Raw genomic sequence first — 13822 nt, forward strand, 5'->3', positions numbered from 1 at the left:
TGTTTAGTTATTACATTCATTAGAAAGGTGATTAAATTGCTTGTTCTTTGTAGAAGAACACCCTTGCTGCTTAAATATTGCCTCCTTCACTGACAGATCCTTCAAACCGTCTCTTCTCAGTTTGCCCAAATAATTTCCTGAAGAAATAGATGGATTTGCAGTTGAAAACATGTTTCTAACCTTCATATCCTTCTTCTGAAAATATGAAACTCTGGTTTCATATTTAAAAAGTAATTTTCTTGCTGTCACATTTGTAGTCATGTTTCAAAATTAAAAATCCATGTATTTTAGTGGTGTGAAAGATAAGACACATAATAAAAACTTGCAATGTGTAATTTTGTGTGTATGTGTGAATACTCATTTGCTTAAGGCAGAAAATGAAAAAAAAAATCTCTTCAAACCTTCTTTTTCCTGCCACAAAATATTACAGACCACCTTAGGCTGTTTATATGTTTGACTTTGGTAGCAGTGTTCATGTTTGAGCTCAGGTTCCTCTGGCTAAGGGATGAAGCCAATTGCATCCATATTGTTAATAAGAACAAAGTTTTTCCACTTGGAGAGAGATTTACCCAAAGGAACGCACTTCAACAGTCAGCCTGGATAGTTAACCTGGCTATCTATTGGTCACCTTCTCTCACTGGACGATCTTCTTTAGTAGATAGGTAAGGTTTTGTTCCTGATTTTGGAAAAAAAGATGAAGTTTCAAGGAAGCATGTAAGACTTACTTTATCCTCCAGCTGTATACAGTAGATAGCAAGAATAAGCCTCTTGGGACTATGAACATACCAGTTTTAGGTGTCCCGGGCTGCAGGCTTCTATTACTTCCCCTTAGAAACTATTCTTCACTATAAAAAATTGCTTTCATAATCATCAAATATTGCCTTGTCTTAGTTTAATCATCATCCATTTGGCATGTGAAAAAGCAGTTAAGGTATCATACCTCAAATTCAGAAGTGTAAGTACAGTCTTTTCTCCAGAGATGCTGAGACTGCAACTCTAAACCAGTTTCTGGTCATCCTAACAAAGAAATCAAAGCAAGCATGATACAAAACTATCTAAGTCTCTTCCCTGTGTGATGTTGAGCTCAACAAATAATATGTGTAATCCACACTTTTCCACTGAATTACCTAGCACATTTAGATGACTCCTGAAACAAAGAAGTCAAGAAAACCTAATTTGATTAAGTAAAACAGGGGAAAAAAATGTAAAGATGCATTATAGCTTCAAATGCCCTGAAGAGATAGAAGGAATATCACTTTTCCATCACATTCCAGGGGAACGTTACCAAACAATTTGTTTCAACACAACACATTTTAAAAGTGTGTTGAAAAGGTGGCTTTTTGAAAAGGGAAAAAAAGACCAAACAAGAAAAGAATTATAAAACTAATTCCATTTCCCCTATCACAATACAAAACATTTCCATTTCTACAGTTTACTCTATAGCCCCACATTTGGGTGGGGCTAAAGATGACACCTCAAAGGTAAGGACAGTGTCAGAGTAAGCACAGAAAATGTTCTAATATCTTTCCCCCTGAATTATGGGATGATTTTAATTTCAGTAGGAAACGAGAATATAGCAGAGATGGATGAAGTCACATTCAGCTTTCACATTCAATATGGAAAAAGTGGGAGCTGTGGGGAAAGATGATCCTCCTCTTCTGAGAGGCATTTACTGGGAAAACTGGAATCGGAGTGGAGGACCAATGGAGGATCCAGAAGAGATTCTAGTAGGCACTCAAGTTGGAAGAGTGGTAGCTTAGGAGGGAAGTCCTCTCAATTAACAGAAGATGGAAAACTGATTATGCATGCTGAGCATACACACCCAGTTGTGTTGTGACCAATAGACTCAATATTTCCCAATCTGGAAAGCATTTTACAAACAGAAAAGAGGGGCACAGGCAGAGAAAGAGTCCCAGGAACAGTGAACAACAATCCTACTTATGGTATATGAAAACGTGCTTGGTAGGAAAAGAGGTGCAAATGGTACTGTATAGAACAATGGGCAAAACCATGAGAAACACCACTCTTGCCATTTTTTCTGCATAAATGTTAATTGATTTGTATTAATAACAAAGGAAAGTAGATTAAGAAAGTACCTTGTCCCTGTTAAAACAACAACAACAACAAACCAAAAAAAAACCTAGAGAGGGAATAATTTCAGTAAGTTCAGAAAAACACACAAACATTCTAAGATTTAACCAAAACCAAAATTCAGCCCATTTCCTTCTTCTAAGAGAAAAGTTAAAAAATAAAAAGTAGTAAGGAACTGACAAACAGAGCTATTGATTTTCACTTAATTATTTCTGGAAAGCATCTGATATTTTCTTGACTATTTCCAAGTTTGATTCAAGACAATAATTTACCATTTCTATCTTTAACCACATTTTTGTGACTCACAACCATGAGACCAAATCATGCCTTTAATGTATTTTTCCCAGTAGAAACATTGATTAAACAATAAGGAAAACTTGAGGGAACAAAGGAAATAAAACCAAAATTCCTTTATGAATTGCACACACCACTGAATTCCATAAACTGAAAACACATTTTCCCTCTTCTCACTCATCTCTCTCCCCCTTTCCTTGTTTGAAAACAATGGAAGAAAAAAATATTGTCTTTAAACTTCAAAAGATTTCTTCCTTCTGTTATCCTTAGAAACATTTTTCAGGTCATCAAAGAGTATTTAGCACTCAATGATTTCTCAATGAAAAAGTCAATTCTTCGTAAAGGAACACTTGTTTCTTTTTAGTTTGCTTACCTAGGTGAAAGCAGAAACCAAGGAAAATCAGAACTTCTAAAATAAAAATCCTGTGTGTACTCCAACAAGCATGCATCTTGTGTATTTACTGCACATGAATATTGTACGCAAAAGAAAATAAATTGTGAGAAAATATTTTTTCTCTTTTCCTATTTTCCTCATCACCATTTGTAATTACATTCTATTTCAATTTCTACTAAAAATACCACTAATTCTAGTGCAAAATCTATTTACTGATATTACATTTTGTATAGATCTGTGTTCATCTACTTGGGGACATCATTCAAGAATGGTGATTTAGTCAGTTCAGCAATTTATTTCAGATGGTTTAAATTCTTTATTTCTCTCTTCAGTATACACTTTTAGGAATTTATTTTTCTTATGCTATTTTTACACTATTTCTGTGGAATTCAGGCAGACACTTCATTTAGACCGAAGTTTGAAATGACGCCATTTATTACAAGCCTATCCTATGTTTCCTACTATTTCATTTAGCGTAGTCCTGTATCAGAGATCTTAATAGCTTAATCTTTATTGACTTCCTTAACCCTCAAATACAAGTTTATTTTCACTGTATGTCTACTGAAAATTAGCCCTTGAAAGCTTCATGTTAATATCTCGACATCAGTAGACATGGTTTCCAACTAATTCACAATTCCAGCAGTGGTACATAACCTTATCTTGACCACACAAAAGAATTTAGCTCTTCTCATTTACAAAGCATTAAGAAATGGAGGCAGTGGTATCCACAATTACCTTTCACAGAATCAATATTTTTCTGCCAAACTTTTTGTCACTTGTTGATTCAATTTCAAGTGGCCTTTGGACAGTTCTCTTTTTGTGGTTCTGGACAGGCTTCAAGGCAAAAATCAAATTTTAATAAAGATCAGTGTTTTCCAGTGTGCATTTGTGCGTTCTTGACCACAGGTTCACTTGTGTCAAAAACCCTTGTAATCCTCTCAGTGTAAAGGTGTGCAGGACATGATTCTCCTACACTGCAGTATTTTGGAATATTTAATAGGTTTTTTCCATTATGTCTTGGGTCATAAGCCAGATTCTCTAAGTGTTTCATATGGAAAGCAAGTTCTGCAGAATACCATAAAAAAGCCTTTTAATGAGGGCACTTTGGAGGATTATTGGAGATGTACACACAACTTTACATTATGGTTTTTGTACAATATTCCAGCAACTGTCACGCCTTACTTGGCCACTGGTTCTTCTTGTTTATGTCTCCATTCATCTCTTGTGTTGCACAAAAAAGCTTATTAGGCATTATTTCAGTTTAAATTTTAGGTCTTCTCCCTGGATGTAGAAAACTGATGTTCTAATCTTCATTTTATATCAAGCAAAGGAAGGACTTGAATATTTTGTGTTCACCTTCTGCCACCTAGTCATTCTTTGTTCTTCCACCTTCCTGAAACCAATAGGTGGGAGATTTTGGTATATGTTTATATTTATACACATAAGTACGCACATGAATAAGTAAAACATATAAATGCCTATGTTCCAGTTTTGAACTATAACATTCCATTAAAAACTAAATACAATTAAAAGTCCTGATGAATCTGGAAAAACAAAAATTGCAAAACAAATTGAAACTCCTGCAATAAAATTCAAGGAGAAATACCACCAATCACAACTCTGGCAAAATTATAGATCTACAGGAGAGTGACAGGTAGCAAGTATCTGCGATGGACAAGTGAAATACCAACATTTAGTAGAAAGAAAGTCTCTTGAAAGAAAAAAATTTAGGAAAATACTCAAACTCACAGTAGGTTTAATAAAATCTCAGCATTGTCAAATGGCCAGAAGGAACTCCAGCAAGGTGAGATAAAGCTTCTTAGGTTATTGAAACCATCCTACACCAAATAAAGTATTATCTCTCAAGGAGTTACTGATCTTTACCTGTTTAAATTCCTTCTTAGAAACCCAAACCTGTAAGTATTTACATCACTGTGAATAACTTCTGTGTGCACCTGTAGTTACTGTTATTGCATCATTCTCCTCTTCATAGTCATTGCTCCAGATTCAGTGAAGCCCCAGATCATGAAGTGTGGGGGAAATGGATGTCTCTTTCGTTTTCTGCCTGTTCAGTACAATAAAGCACCAATGCTTTTGTGAAGTTATAGGTGTTATCTGCATATACTTGTAATATGCAGCATGCAGTATCTGATTTGGCAGGCATCAATAGCCTGCTGTAAAAACAAAGGGAAAAGAGGTCGGTTTATACAATCAGGCATGTGTGTGCATTCCTGGTAAACTGAAGAGAGGCACTGCAAAGAGTCACTGTTACCACCCCAGCTTCTACTGGTTTTGGTTGAGTGGTTACAGTTCTCCAGCATTCTCCATGTGCATTTCTCCTTCAGCGGAGAAAAAAGACTTAATTCATTTGTTTGAAGCTCTGCACTCCTCTTAGTTTTCCCTCCTACTTATTTCAGATTTCCCTGACTATTAAATCCACTTCACCTTTCCTCACCTTTATCTTTAGATACAGGTTTTCACACCTGATGCCTTATTTTCATACACTATTTTATGGCTTCCCTGGTAACACAATCTGCACATTCTCATTCACATGTTTAGGTGTAAACACCTGCTACAAGTTCCTGAAGACCATTCTGGTGGAGACTTTTGGCTCACAGTCTCTCAGCAGTGTTCCCCCACACTTTTTAAGAACACCTTTGTTGTTACAAATCCAATCTCTTTTTAAGTTAACATTCCCACTGCCTCCTCTATCACTGTGCATTTCTTTTACAGCCACATCCCAAACTGCTGGCTACTACAGTAAATGTAGATAATGGCTTGCCTGTAAATTAGGTTTGTGTGAATAAAACCTATGCTTGTTTACACACTGAAATGATGCCAAAGACCAGTTCAGATGAAACAAAATATTTATGAATTGGATAAATTGGAAATTTACATCTTTATAAGGTTCTCAAGTGGATTCAGGTATAATTTCCCTTGCCCTGCCCTGTTTTAATGAAAAATTTTCTTCTTAAGAGCTATTAGAAATATTGCATTTGTAAAAGACACAATATTTTAATTTATACTCAGTAATATTAAAGCAAAGTTTTAAAACAATCCTTTATGAAACAAGTGATCTTAACTATTATAATTCACATGAATTTAATTACACTGATTTTTAAAAGTAATTTAAATATTGCTTTAAGAGAAGTTGTTTTTTTGCTACCATAATAAAATAACTTGTTTTATACAAGATACAGAAGAATATAATTTGATCAGTTCTTCTGTTAGCCTTTGTTACATAGATTTTTACATAATCATTACTCATAATGTTCTGACAGATAATGCTATTACTAGCGTTACCATCTTTGCTATTATTATAAAAAATCTTCTGGCTTTGTGAAAATTTTAATTTATTAAAATGTAATGAAAGCACATCTAACATGAACCATAATTTATGAAAATTTTAGATGTGCTGCTTGACATTCATGTCATCAGGCTTCAAAAGTTTCACATCTGAAATGTGAAATTACACAGATTTATAAAGATCCTTTTTCAGCATGGTAGCTGGCACTATCTTCTGTAAAATGTATATGTTTGGCTTTAAAGAGACAGCACATGCAATTTTAATGTCAGCACCAGCATCACCAAAAAGTGCCCTGGCAATCAGTGGAAAGGTTTAATAGGTTTCCTGTCTTGTTCTTAATTTGCTGAAATTACAAAATCAATACTTTCAGTTGTAGCTGCAGCTACCCGTTTTACTGCTTTAAGATAAAGTCTACAATAAAGTAACCTTCACTTTCAATTTGTAGCACAGAACATCAGGGTGTTCTTGGCCACTAACTAGTCTTTCTTTTCTCAGCCAATATGAGACATTCTAGATGTGTGATTTTGCCCTTCAAAGAGGAAAAATGCATTTTGTATTAAGCTTAGCTCTCATCAGTGACTTGTTTTGTTTATTTTTAACATCTCATTCTGCTCTCTTCTCTCTCTGCATGGGTTGTTGATTATTTCCTTGTTTCTCTGTGATGATGTTCTATACTACATAAGTAAGTGATTGATGTTGAAATAGCCTAATCTTTGCTTTACCTCAATCAGTCTCCCTATATGACAAAGGAGTATATTTTTCTGCTGCAGTTAAAAGAGAAAATTCTCCATAGTTAGTCACAAGTTTAATAGTGAACACGACTGCATATGCAAAAGGCTTTTAAAAGGACCAAAATGAGGACAACCAGATCAACTCACCACTAGAAAGATCAAGCTCTTGTACAGAGCAAGGAAAAAAAGGATAAATAAATATACTTCCACAGGCTGCTCTTCTATGCCTTCCTGCTCTTTAATGACAGAAGTAAAAAACCCATACCCTTGTACAATCATTTAGTTTTCAAACTCAAGTCTAGCCTGGAGTCTAATTCTGGAGCTGTTAGCACTTGGAGAAGAGCCTTGGCTTGCATGATCCCCTTCTAGAGAAGCACTAAAAAGAATGTTAAGCTGCTCTCAGAAAAGATTGCAGCATAAGATCTCTCAGTGCCTTCCACTGATGCAAAATATATTCATGCCAAGGAAAAAGAGCTTTCAGCACCTGCTACCCCAAATGCTAATGAACACACACACACATGCACACACACACATGCACATGCACATGTGCACATTATATTTCTTACTTCTCAGCCATAGCAAATTCAAGTTGGGAATTTTACTCATAAACAGCACATGATGGAGTTAGGATATTGTAAAAAGAGAGAACATTTGATCAGGAATGGAACACAGTTCATTTCTTCAGGAAAACACAGCCTCCAAATGCCACAGCTCCCTTGCTTTATGTTCTGCATTTTTCTAACTAGCTGCTCAAGGTAAAAGCGTACTATTTATCTTGTGATGTACTCTCTGTAAATGAAAATTCAGAGTAGATCTAGAAACAATATTGCACCAAAGGAAACAAAAGCACTTGTCTCTAAACAAGTCAAGAGAAATGCCAAATGATTCAATGAAGATCACTTGTGTCACTTCTGTTTGTTTTGATTGGTCCTTCAGTGTTTACAGCACTCAACTCAGCAGGCTCAGAACCCCAAATCTATATTTAATTTAAAGCATTGCACCATCACTCAAATCTTTCAGCAGCCTCACTACAGTCTAAAGAACAAGGGCAGAGGGACCTGTTTACATGGAGCACTTTTACACGCTCCAAGGGATTGCAGAACTGTTTAAAACATATTATACCAAGATAAAAAAAATGAAGGTTTTAAATGTTATTGTGAAACAAAATATTTACAAGTACTTGTAGGATTTTTGCCTACATTATATGTCACTTTTTGGGTATTCTCAGTAAGCGATCATATTGCAAGACAAGACAAAACATTCCAAAACCATCTTTAAACTGCAAAATAAGATATATCTCAGTAACCTTAATTTTTATCAGAACCAATATGCTGACCAGCAAATATAATGTAATAAAGACAGCTGTAGCTACAACACTGAAATCTTTGTACAAATCCACATCCATTTAGAGAGTTAAATAGAATAAAGCAAATTATCAACACACATTGCAGGGCCCAGTCCTTTCAGATGCAGAAATCAAAGTTTTACAAAGATAACCAACTGAAGGGGAAAAAACCCAAGTCCCCATTTAAACATACACAGGTATCTTAAAACACGTCTGGTTTATAAATGAGCCCTCAGTTTCTATTAACTTCAGCCAGGGTAGAATCTGCTCGCTATTTTGCAAAAAAAGCCTTGATGCAAATGGAGAGTTACTAATGTCATATGCACAGTGTCAAAGAGCAGCAAACCTTCTCACTGTAACCATGGTGGTAGCATGCATCAGCGCATTATTGCAGTGGTTTTCAATCCTTGTCAGGCTGCTGGTGTAAAAGTCTCTCTAACTAAATTTAGGGGTCTCTCCAGGGAAAGGAAGCTGAGATAGAGGAGAGTTTAGAAAACTAGACATGGTTTATCTATGTGTGCCATCCAAATTTTCCCAACATACCATGAGGTTTACAGGGGAGCCTGTTACCCTCTTTGAAAATCTAGGAGCTTTTATGCATTCACCCTACCTCATCACTTCCCCTCACGGTGGCTTCCAGCCTGGAATTGCTGCCCCTCTCCCTAGCTGAGCCAGCCCGTGTATGAAGTTCAATCAAAGCATATCAGAAATTGTCTGCAGATACTACTCACTGTTAAGCATGTTCCCTTCTCAATGACTCAGTCATTTAGAGTACTTTATAGGACTCTGGACATGAGGGTGATGGTGCAGAGGGGCCCTACACCAGCACCAACGTGTTGCATTGCAGCACATGCAGTTAATGAACCTGCCCAGCTCTTCCCTAGCTGGGATCAGAATAAGGCCAAATTTGCAGCACCAAGTCCTGATTGCCTCAGGTATGAGGAGAAGGCAGTGTTTTGGGAGGGGGTATCCAGAGGTTTCAGCACTAGGCAGTCTCTAGTCTCCAGGAAAATGCAGAGAGGGAAGGAGAAACAACTGAAATTAGCTTCAACCCTGGAAAAAGGAGACAGTCTTGTAAGAGTTTTCCTCCTCTTACCAGAAACATTTGTCCAGCATCTGAGTTTCTTTCAACCCTGTTGTTGTTCTCAGCAGACAGGGTAATTTGACCCAGAGGATTTTGGCTATCTAAACTATGCCTAATCATTTGGCCCCATTACATCACTACAAAACAGTTCAAAATAGAGGGCCCTTTTAATAGATTTCTTGCTTCAGCTAACAAAAATTATTCGAACTTCAGTTTTAGCTGAGCTTATTAAAGCAGGACTGTGTTTAAGTTATAGTAATTGTCAATAAAATCTTTTATAGCAGATTTAACTCAGCATATTTTAGATCTTGCCAATTTGAGACAGTTTCCATAAAAAGGAGAACAGCAATGTTACACAGTGATAACTCAAAAATGGAAAAAAGGAATTATTTAGCATAAAAGGAATTATTTAACATAGTAAAAGGTGGTATAACTAGGAGTAATGGGAGGAAATTAATAAAGGGAATATATCAGTAGGGGAAAAAGAAAAACCTGACTGTAAGTTAACCAGCAGAAAAATCTCCCCAGAGAGCAAGGAGTGGCCCACTGCTAGCCAATTTTAAAATAACTGGGCAAAACATTTCCAAGTAGATATACAGGCTGTAAACAATTTTGCACCTGTAGAGACAGAAGACTAGGTTACCATTCGGTCCCCCACTTCTAAATTTTATGAAAGTGAACAAGTAAATTGAGCTTTCTGATTGACAAATCTAGTGAAATTCAGCATCCTCACTGCTAAGATGTAATTGCACAGCTCTTATCTTTGCCAGCATCAGAAGATGAACGGGAAAAAAAAGGAAGCAAAAGTGTTGTGGTTTTGTTTTGTGGGTTTTTTTTCTTTTTATTTGACATTCATTTTGTTGGTCTGAATGATTAGTTATAGTTGAGTTATCTAGTAATAATTTGTTCCTTCACTGACATTAAAAGAACAAAAAATTATTTATACTAAAAAATGCTGTATAACAATAATCTAAGTTGTAATTTTTTTAATAAATCATTTATAAGAGTAAAATAAAGCAGAAAAGCCAAAATACTCTTATACAGAGATGTCACAGTCGTATCAAAATGCAATCATTTCTGAAAATTCAGAATCAAAATTAATGTCCTTCTGAACTCTCTGTTTTGCAAGACACTACAGAAGACGTTGTGTTGATTCAAGAGAAGTAATGTAGGAAACACAAATGTGTTTGTGGGGTTTAATATTATTTTACAATTGTTTTAAACCTACTGAAAAAATACTGATTTTTTAGATGAATAACAAGTCTGCACACATAAAGCAAGATATCCCATACCAATTGCAATACTTGTTCAATTAAAAAGGATGAGACTGTTCTCTTGGTGTTGGGCTTTTTTGGATAACATAAAACTTAACTTTATTCAATATCTGCATTAATACAACAGGTATCTTACTTGTTAGTCTTTAGAAAAATTTAATCGAATGTGTGATTGAAACTAGAAAATACAAATCCTCTGAATATTTTCTGTATATTTATGATTATCATATGTTTTGAAACAAAGAAATAAAATAATCAAGAGATTTGATTATAGCATCATTACGTGTGAAAGCATTGCAACAATTTTTTAAAATATTGTTATAATATATGAGCAGTGTATACTTCATTCAGGATTTAAAATATATATTTTATTTTCTTTAAATATAAAGACCTATCTTTACCCCCAAATTTACAACATGCCATAAACGCTTGCATCTAGTTATTTTTTTTAACCACATCTACTGACACATAGCTGATTTCAGTCTGATCTACAGTGAAAACAGAAACCACAACAGCAAGTCTGACAGACTCGGACTAAACCAATGTTAACCTGCACAGCTAAGATATTGTAGGATTATATAAGTTTCAGTTTACTTTTGCTGTTGTTGGGCTTGCTATGAGCCCATTACAAATTTGGTGGGGTTTGAACATGTTTTTTTCTTATTACATAAGTGCAGGTGCTTATATTAAAACTTGTGCCCATCATATATTTGTCCTTTGTTTTTAAGAATCAAAATATGTATAAAGCAGAGAACTTTAAAAACAAATGACTACAGAACTCCTCTATAAAACAGAAATTCTTATAGTACATTACACAAATATTGTTGCTACTGTTTAGAAGTTTTAAATAGCATATTTAACCATGTAAAATTATGTTTTACAGTGTGATTAATATTGCTAAAGATTAATACATTGATTGATAGAGGGGGGCTTAGGTTTACGGGGTTTTTTATTAAAATAAAAGCATGGTGCACATCAGTTCTCTTTAAACATGTAAAATTAACAAATGGATTTTTAGACCTTCCTGGGCATTATTTCATTTAGTATAGAACTTCAAAGTAATCTAAGCTTTGCATGTAAATACACAGCTAAAATAAACAAATTACAAAGGAAAAAAAATTAAATCCAACTTTAAATAAGGTCATGTAGTTTGAGATCAGTGTATTTTTTTTGTTTGGCATAAAATAGAATGACTTCCTTACCTGATCCTCCCTAGTAATGTTGCCAGCTTTTGGGTTATAAATAAGAAACTGGAGTAAGAAAACAAATAGTCATATTGCAACTAAAAGCTTATGATTGCATCATAAAAAACGTAAATCATTACCATTTTTACATTTAAAATCTCTATTCAAGTATGTTTGAGCATTTCAGGACAAAATAATTCAAAAAAAATTAATATTGAGGTTTAAATTTAAGCACTTTTCAGAAATGATTCAGAGCAATGTTGTTTTTACATAATGCTGTGACTCACCACTTACACTGAGGGATATCAACTGATTCACGTGTGTAAAAAGTGTGGAAGGTGAAGTGGAAGCTAAAGATACACTTGAAACATAGTACCTCTTCTGTCTCCAGGTGCCATGACATACTAATAAGAATAGTGTGTTTGTGCACATCCAAATAAACTTCAATAACCATTCATCCCTTCTGCTTATAGGTAACCAGTGTGTCTGAAAATAGAGCATATTTTTGTATGGATGTACATATATAAAATGCCAAATTATTTTGGCATTTCATTACAATGCCAAATTCAATAAGATATACAAACATTCAAAGGAAGAATTTACTCCTTGAACAACCTGCTTCCTTAAAAATAAGTAGTATCAGTGCATGTACTCCATTGAAACATGCTTTAAATTCAATATATTATCACTTCGCATACATCCACCATATAAACAAACAGTGCAATAAGACCCTGGAAGCTGACTTTTTAAAATATTTGATTATTTTTCTACTATTTAAAATCTCACAACTTCAGAACTGAGCTAATTTACAACAAGAACATCATAAAATTGGGCAAAGAAATTTTAGATAATATTGTATGCATTTAATTTTAAATATCTATCTAATATCTATGAAGAAATATTAAATTGCGTCTTAAAAATACCCCATATTTTAATAACACAATTTAACTGTAATAGAGTAATTGAAGAAAGAAAGCATTCTATAAATTGTCTTCCCTTCAGAATTTAAGGAAAAGCCATTATTGTAATATTCCTCCATATCTGCATTTTCTTAATTTGGTTCTGTTCACTTTCCTTCAATTCTTGTTTTCCTGCATTCTCTCTATTTTAACAGATGTAGTCAACAAAAAATCATATTTATAGCCATGTTTTCTAATTATTTTCATTTCTAAGAATTAGATACTTGGGAAAAATCATATTATCGCAAGTAACATCCTTCTGGAAACTGTGACAAAAACAAAAAGCTGTTTCAGTAAGGTACTGTTTCAGTACCTTACCTCTGCCCAAGAAGGTAGATAAGGGGATTTTTTACAAGACAGTTTAGTCACTCCATGCCATGTCAACTATTGGGAACACAAAACCAGTGAGGCTAGAAAGTAAAGTCTTAGGGCTTTATCTCTTTTCTCCTTCTTAAGATCTACCACTTATTAACATTGTTTGATAATGCAGACAAAGTTTTACCTAAAAAAACCTAAAAGGCATCACAAATGATTGCCTCAGTTACAGTAGTCCTGTTCTGTACAAAACAAGAATACACTCCAAATCTTATTTATTTACCTATGACTGTTTAGTATCTTATCTGTAATTATAAAAGAACACAGTCTTCACGTTTGATTACACTTTGGTTTAGTCATATGTAAATAAATTCTATAATGTTGATGCAGAATTTTGCAACTGAGCGTTTCCCTTTCCTGTAGTCCTGTGAAATTCAGAAGGCAAACCACACACTCATTCTAACAAAGCAATATAATAAGGGTGGAGGGGAAAAGCAATTTGGAATCTATAGGAAGGTTACCATAAAATTTACATTTTCCATAAAATATAAGTAGCCACCATTTTGCTGTAATCCCAGAGCAGCAACGAAATGGTGGTACAGAAGAAAACTACCCTATCAGACACATTTCATCATTGCTTCTATCCATCACTATCTTCTTTCGCTAGCATGATTATCATTTACTTTTCTCCTTCTTAAAAGCAACATCCTAATTTTAGATCAAAAATTGATGGATGCAACATAGTAAATAGTTAAGATATAATTATCAAACTGACACTACATACTGTACAAGTCCTCTTCTCTCCCCCCCCGCCACACTTCAAACTGCAAAAAAGTACTGCATA

The sequence above is a fragment of the Neopelma chrysocephalum genome, unplaced genomic scaffold, assembly GCF_003984885.1.
Source record: "Neopelma chrysocephalum unplaced genomic scaffold, ASM398488v2 Primary Assembly neopelma1_22, whole genome shotgun sequence".
Classification (NCBI taxonomy): domain Eukaryota; kingdom Metazoa; phylum Chordata; class Aves; order Passeriformes; family Pipridae; genus Neopelma; species Neopelma chrysocephalum.